The 6426-nt window shown below is 45.1% G+C and overlaps 1 long non-coding RNA gene across 1 annotated transcript in view; it reads left to right on the forward strand.

Annotated features, from left to right (window-relative positions):
- Nucleotides 1-6426, forward strand: part of LOC123041467 (uncharacterized) — a 10808-nt gene that overhangs the window by 1976 nt on the left and 2406 nt on the right. Inside the window, exon 2 of the long non-coding RNA XR_006418527.1 lies at nt 4223-4226. This is a non-coding gene — a long non-coding RNA (uncharacterized lncRNA). The remainder of the gene's footprint in view (nt 1-4222; nt 4227-6426) is intronic.

A 6426-nucleotide genomic window follows, 5' to 3' on the forward strand; every position in this document is an offset into this window, starting at 1 on the left:
GACCATGAGGACAGAGCTAGGGTTGGTGTGGAAGGGTTGATGACCGCTGTTGGATCCTCAAGCATCCAACAGTGTATGATACATGATCCGCGTGATATGCCCATGGACCAATCAGATCGCAGCAAACAATTTGAAGACCTTATGACCATCTAAATTGGTCGTAATCAAAGATAAGTTTTTCAGAAAAAATCATTTTTCATTTTTCAGTACTCAAAATGAGTTTTTTTAAAAGACCTACCAAATATTTGTTCAAATGATATCATACTTTGCACAAGTTTAAATCTTAGATTGGTAAAGAATATTGACAAAGGGAGTTTTCATTTTATTTGCACGGAAAATTCATTTTCCCATTTTCGAGTGCCCCAAATGAAGTTTTTTTGTGAAGGACCTACCAAATAATTATTGCAAAATTGTACCAAATCAATTTTCTAAAATACTAGGACATGTTTAATGCACAATTGACCAAATGGTCGGGTGTAAAAAGTTTTGATCCACCTGTCGTGAAAAAGACAAATTCCCGCCGATTCAGTTGGAAGCGGGTCAAATTTGAACTACAGCTGCCTCATAGTTTGCTATTTATTTTTTTCCAAAAATAATTTCTAGGTACATAAGTATGTATTTAATCAGAGAAACATCAAAAGTTTTCCAAGATTCAACCACTAGCTAGGAACGGTCATTCCCGCCGTTTTGACCGCATTTTGAAACGGGCATAAAAAATTCAAAAAAAATCAAAAAAATTGTAAACCCTTCGCATTGTGTCATTATATGTGACCAAGTTTCCAGGAAAAATAATAAACTTGTAATACGGAAATTATTTTTAAAAAGTGTTCTCAGAAATGAGCTATCATGCGTGAAGATTCATGGCTATCAAGCCAAATGATCAATCTTATGGCCACATTCATGGCATAGTTTGTTCAAATAATCTCATATTGTGCACAAGGGTGCATCTTGGAATGGCAAACAATGTTGCCTAAGGGAGTTTTCACTTTCATTGCACAAAAGAGCCATTTTCCATTTTTCGAGTGCCCTGAATGAGGTTTTTTGTGAAGGACCTATCAAATAATTATTGCAAAATTGTACCAAATCAATTTTATAAAATACTAGGACATATTTAATGCACATTTGACCAAATGGTCGAGTATAAAAAGTTTTGATCCACCTCTGGTGAAAAAGACAAATTCTCGCCGATTCAGATGGAAGCGGGTCAAATTTGAACTGCAGCTACCTCATAGTTTGCTATTTATTTTTTCCAAAAATAATTTCTAGGTACATAAGTATCTATTTAATCAGAGAAACATGAAAAGTTTTCCAAGATTCAACCACTAGCTAGGAACGGTCAAGTCCGCCGTTTTGACCGCATTTTGAAACGGGCATAAAAAAATCAAAAAAAAAATAAAAAAATTGGAAAACCTTCGCATTGTGTCTGTTTCCAGGAAAAATAATAAACTTGTAATACGAAAATTATTTTAAAAAAGTGTTCTCAGAAATGAGCTATCATGCATGAAGATTCATGGCTTTCAAGCCAAATGATCAATCTTATGGCCACATTCATGGCATAGTTTGTTCAAATAGTCTCATATTGTGCACAAGGGTGCATCTTGGAATGGCAAACAATGTTGCCTAAGGAAGTTTTCATTTTCTTTGCATGGAAAATTCATTTTCCATTTGCCGAGTGCCTGAAATGAGTTTTTTATGAAGGACCTACCATATATTTGTTGCAAAATTGGACCAAATCAATTTTATAAAATACTAGGCCATATTTAATGCACAATTGACAAAATGGTTGGGTGTCAAAAGTTTTGATCCACCTCTGGTGAAAAAGACAAATTCCCGTCGATTTAGTTGGTAGCGGGTCAAATTTGAACTGCAGCTGCCTCATAGTTTGCTATTTATTTTTTCAAAAAATCATTTCTAGTTACATAAGTACCTATTTAATCATAAATACATGGTTTGGTGGCGATACGTCGAGGTTTGGACGGTGGCCGAGGGCCCCAACTCTAGAGCGCGTAAACTCGCATGCCCGCCGCATGGTCACCGCGTGACCGTGGCGTTGCCATGTGTTCTGGGCTGCCTAGGCATGTCTAGTGGGTTGGGCACTCCCCAGGTAGGTGCTAGGAAGAAAATCACAACATAAGATTCTCACGAGGAGACCGATCGATGCTCAAACATGAATAAGTAGCCAAGTGTTTGATTAGCAGTACGGGAAATGCACATGGCTAATGGGTGTGAGTTTTGGCTGAGGATGATCAATTACTAAGAAGACCGTCTTCATAAATTTTCAGCTCAAAAGGAGGAGCCTAGGTGGTACTTGCGTTGCAAAGTACCACACTGGACATAAATACGAATGTTGAAGCCGGGCTCAAAATAATGAATGGGTTGAGCTGGCACTTGGTGGAGGATGGTTATTTGGGTAGAGGAAAGCACTGTAGAAAATGGATACCATTTGGACATGCCAAAGTGGTACTTCCTTCACAAAGTGTTTTTCTGAACAGAATAGGAAAATGAATATTTTTGAATTATTTTTGAACTACGCAAGGAAGGTTTTTTTTACATATTTGATGAAGATATGACCCAAAGAATTTATGAGATTTTTTTGGGAATTTTGGGAATGACAGAAATATATGTTGCTTCACAACCTAGGGCAAAAACTGCCACATGGACATGACACATATGCAAAACTGATGAGGTGGCGCCTAGTCATAGCAACCCACCACAATTTACAAGGTTATGACCAACTAGATTGGTCATGATCAGCTAGAAATAAGGCAGCGGACCTGTGCTATCTGCTTTATGACCATTTCGTGTAAGGAAATTACGACCTTTCTGACCAAAATGGTCGTTATTGTTTAGGGTTTGGAGCCCCCGAACAGCTTTTGACCAATTGGTCTAAAATGGTCATAGATCTATTACCAATTCTTCCAGGGTCACTGACAGAAGGTCACTAGTTGACATATTTCTTGTAGTGATGTCACGGATATCTGAAGTGCCAGGGTTTCCTCGCGCGGTGTTGCTGCGCGCCAGCCAACTGTCCTCACCCGCGCAAAAGCGGGTCATTAGTGTCGTGAGTGCTGCCATGGTCTTCAATTTTTCTTGGCCGAGGTGTCGGGCAAGCCACTCATCACAGATATTATGCTTGAAGGCCGCCAGGGCCTCGGCGTCCGGAAGTCGACAATTTGGTTCTTTTTAGTTAGGAACCAAGTCTAGAATTTCCTAGCTGACTCTCTGGGCTGTTGGGTAATGTGACTTAGGTCGTCAGCATCCGGTGGTCGCACGTATGTGCCCTGGAAGTTATCGAGGAATGCATCCTCGAGGTTTTCCTAACTGCCAATGGAGTTTGCTGGCAGGCTATTCAGCCAGTGTCTGGCTGGCCCTTTAAGCTTGAGTGGGATATACTTGATGGCATGTAGGTCATCACCGCAGGCCATGTGAATGTGGAGAAGAAAATCCTCGATCCACACCGCGGGGTCTGTTGTGCCATCGTATGACTCGATGTTGACGGGTTTAAACCCTTCTGGGAATTCATGTTCCATTACTTCATCAGTGAAGCAGAGGGAGTGTGCGACGCCTTTGTGTCGGGCTATGTCACGGCGTAGTCCGATTAGGTCTGGTCGGTAATATCCGGCCCGGCCGGATTTATCAGTATTGTATCCGGCGTGACGACCGATGTCATGAGTTGTGGCACGCCCTCGTGATTCGTAGATCGATCTTGGTCGTCCTGCATTGTTTTCCAATATGTCTCGCAGGTCCTGCGTATTGCCCCGGGCTGTAGTGAACCGGCGTGGGGGTGCGGGCTAGTGTCCGGCCTGATATGCCGTTTTATCCCGTCCATGTGGTGGCCGGTCAGCCTCATCTTGTGCTGGAAGTTCAGGATCTTTGGCCTCTTCTTCTAGCAGTTTGTACTTTGGGTATCCCCTGCTCAGGGGTTCGAGTCCGTATTCCTCGGCCGCCAGGACTTCGGTCCATCTGTCTGCGAGCAGATCTTGGTCAGCTTGGAGCTGCTGTTGCTTCTTTTTCTGGCTTCTTGCAGTGGCTATAAGCCTGCACTTGAAGCGCTCCTGCTCTATGGGATCCTCTGGTATGCCGAATTCGTCGTCACTGAGGCTCACCTTGTCTTCGGAGGGAGGCATATAGTTATCGTCCTCCAAGTATCCATCCGTCACCTGTTCGTCTGGGCTAGCCTGCCCGTGTTCCTGTTCGACTTGCTTGAAGGTGGGTTGATCAGGATCGTATTCCTCTTCGGCACCATCTGGAATTTCTGCTCCAGTGCCGGTATTGTTGTGGCGAGGCTTGGAGCAGCGCCGATGACGCCCATGTTTTGCTTTCTTCCCCAAGGGGTTATCTCCCGTTGCCTCATTGCCATTGGTTTCCTTGGGAGTATCCACCATATATATGTCATATGAAGAGGTGGCGGTCCAGCGCCATGTGGGCGGTGGTTCCTGTTCTTCTCCCGCATCGTCATCTATACCGTCGATGTCTTCGGAGTCGAAGTTAAGCAAGTCGGTCAAGTCATCGATCATGGCTATTAAGTGGGTGGTGGGTGGGTAACGAATTTCTTCGTCGCTAGCTTCCCACTCGAGCCGGACATAGTTCAGCCAGGAGTCTCCTGACAAAGAGAGAGACCTTAATGAATTTAGCACGTATCCGAAGGGTGAGTGCTGAAAGATATCCACGGCGGCGAACTCCATGACTGGAGCCCAGTTAGATTCGATGGGCATGGATGCGCGCGGTCCGGAACACACTACCGGAGATGAGTCCGGGGGTCCGGAGGTACAGATTTCCTGAGGAGAGGAGTCTGTGTTCGGCTCCAACACCGATGAGTGTGCGGCCTTCGGGGCGGGGTCCATCCACCCGTCCTCGAAAGGCACGACATGCTCTAGAATGAAGTCCGGAGCTGTAGCAGGTGCGATGTTCTGAATACTGTCCGACTTCAGATCTAGGTCATGCATGTCGTGATTGTTCGGCGCTCCTGACACGGGACCGAATCCGTCGAAGATCAAGTCTCCGCGGATGTCGGCGGTGTAGTTTAGGTTTCCAAACCTGACCTGATGGCCAGGGGCGTAGCTACCGATCTGCTCCAGATGGCCAAGCGAGTTGGCCCATAGTGCAAAGCCGCCGAACACGAAGATCTGTCCGGGGAGAAAAGTCTCACCTAGGACAACGTTGTTGAAGGTTGGAGAAACCATAGAGCCTTATAGCGACGACATAGTGGAACTCTCAATGAAAGCACCAATGTCGGTGTCAAAACCGGCGGATCTCGGGTAGGGGGTCCTGAACTGTGCGTCTAAGACTAATGGTAACAGGAGGCGGGGGACACGACGTTTACCCAGGTTCGGGCCCTCTCGGTGGAGGTAATACCCTACTTCCTGCTTGATTGATCTTGATGATATGAGTATTACAAGAGTTGATCTACCAAGAGATCAGAGAGGCTAAACCTGTCACGCCCAATATGCGATACTATCCTAAAGAGACTCGAAGGTCCCACCAAGGATGGAACTGCATATTGAAACGCTTTTGCAAGCTGGATATCATTACATCAACATTACATAATAGGTGGGGATACATACAAAAGGCATACAATGCCACATGAATACAACATCATCTTACATAAGAGCACCATCCGACTACGGATGAAACACAAACAGAAACTCAAACGACATCCACCCTGCTAGCCCAGGCTGCCGACCTGGAACCTATCCCCTGATCGAAGAAGAAGCAGAAGAAGAACTCCAAAACAAGCAAACATCGCTCTCGCGTCATGATCGTCGCAAAACCTGTACCTGCAGCTGTTGTTGTAGTAATCTGTGAGCCACGAGGACTCAACAATCCCATTACCATGGGTATGAAGACTAGCAAAGCTTAATGGGTATGGAAAGAATAAGTGGTGTGGTTGCAGCAGCGATTAAGCATATATGGTGGCTAACTTACGCAAATAAGAGCGAGAAGAGAAGCAAAGGAACGGTCGTGAAGCTAGCAATGATCAAGAAGTGATCCTGAACTCCTACTTACGTCAAACATAACCCAAAACCGTGTCCACTTCCCGGACTCCGCCGAAAAGAGACCATCACGGCTACACACACGGTTGATGCATTTTAATTGGATCTGATGTCAAGTTATCTATACATTAGCAAATTCCCATCTGCCACATAACCGCAGGCACGACTCTCGAAAGTTTATACCCTGCAGGGGTGTCCCAACTTAGCCCATCACAAGCTCTCACGGTCAAGTAAGGATATTCCTTCTCCCAGGAAGACCCGATCAGTCTCGGAATCCCGGTTTACAAGACATTTCGGCAATGGTAAAACAAGTCCAGCAAGACCGCCCGATGCGCCGACATCCCGATAGGATCTGCACATATCTCATTCTCAGGGCAACACCGGATGAAGACTACGTACAACTAAAACCAGACCTCAAGTTTCCCCGAGGTGG

This window comes from Triticum aestivum, chromosome 2B (genome assembly GCF_018294505.1).
Source record: "Triticum aestivum cultivar Chinese Spring chromosome 2B, IWGSC CS RefSeq v2.1, whole genome shotgun sequence".
Taxonomy (NCBI): Eukaryota; Viridiplantae; Streptophyta; class Magnoliopsida; order Poales; family Poaceae; genus Triticum; species Triticum aestivum.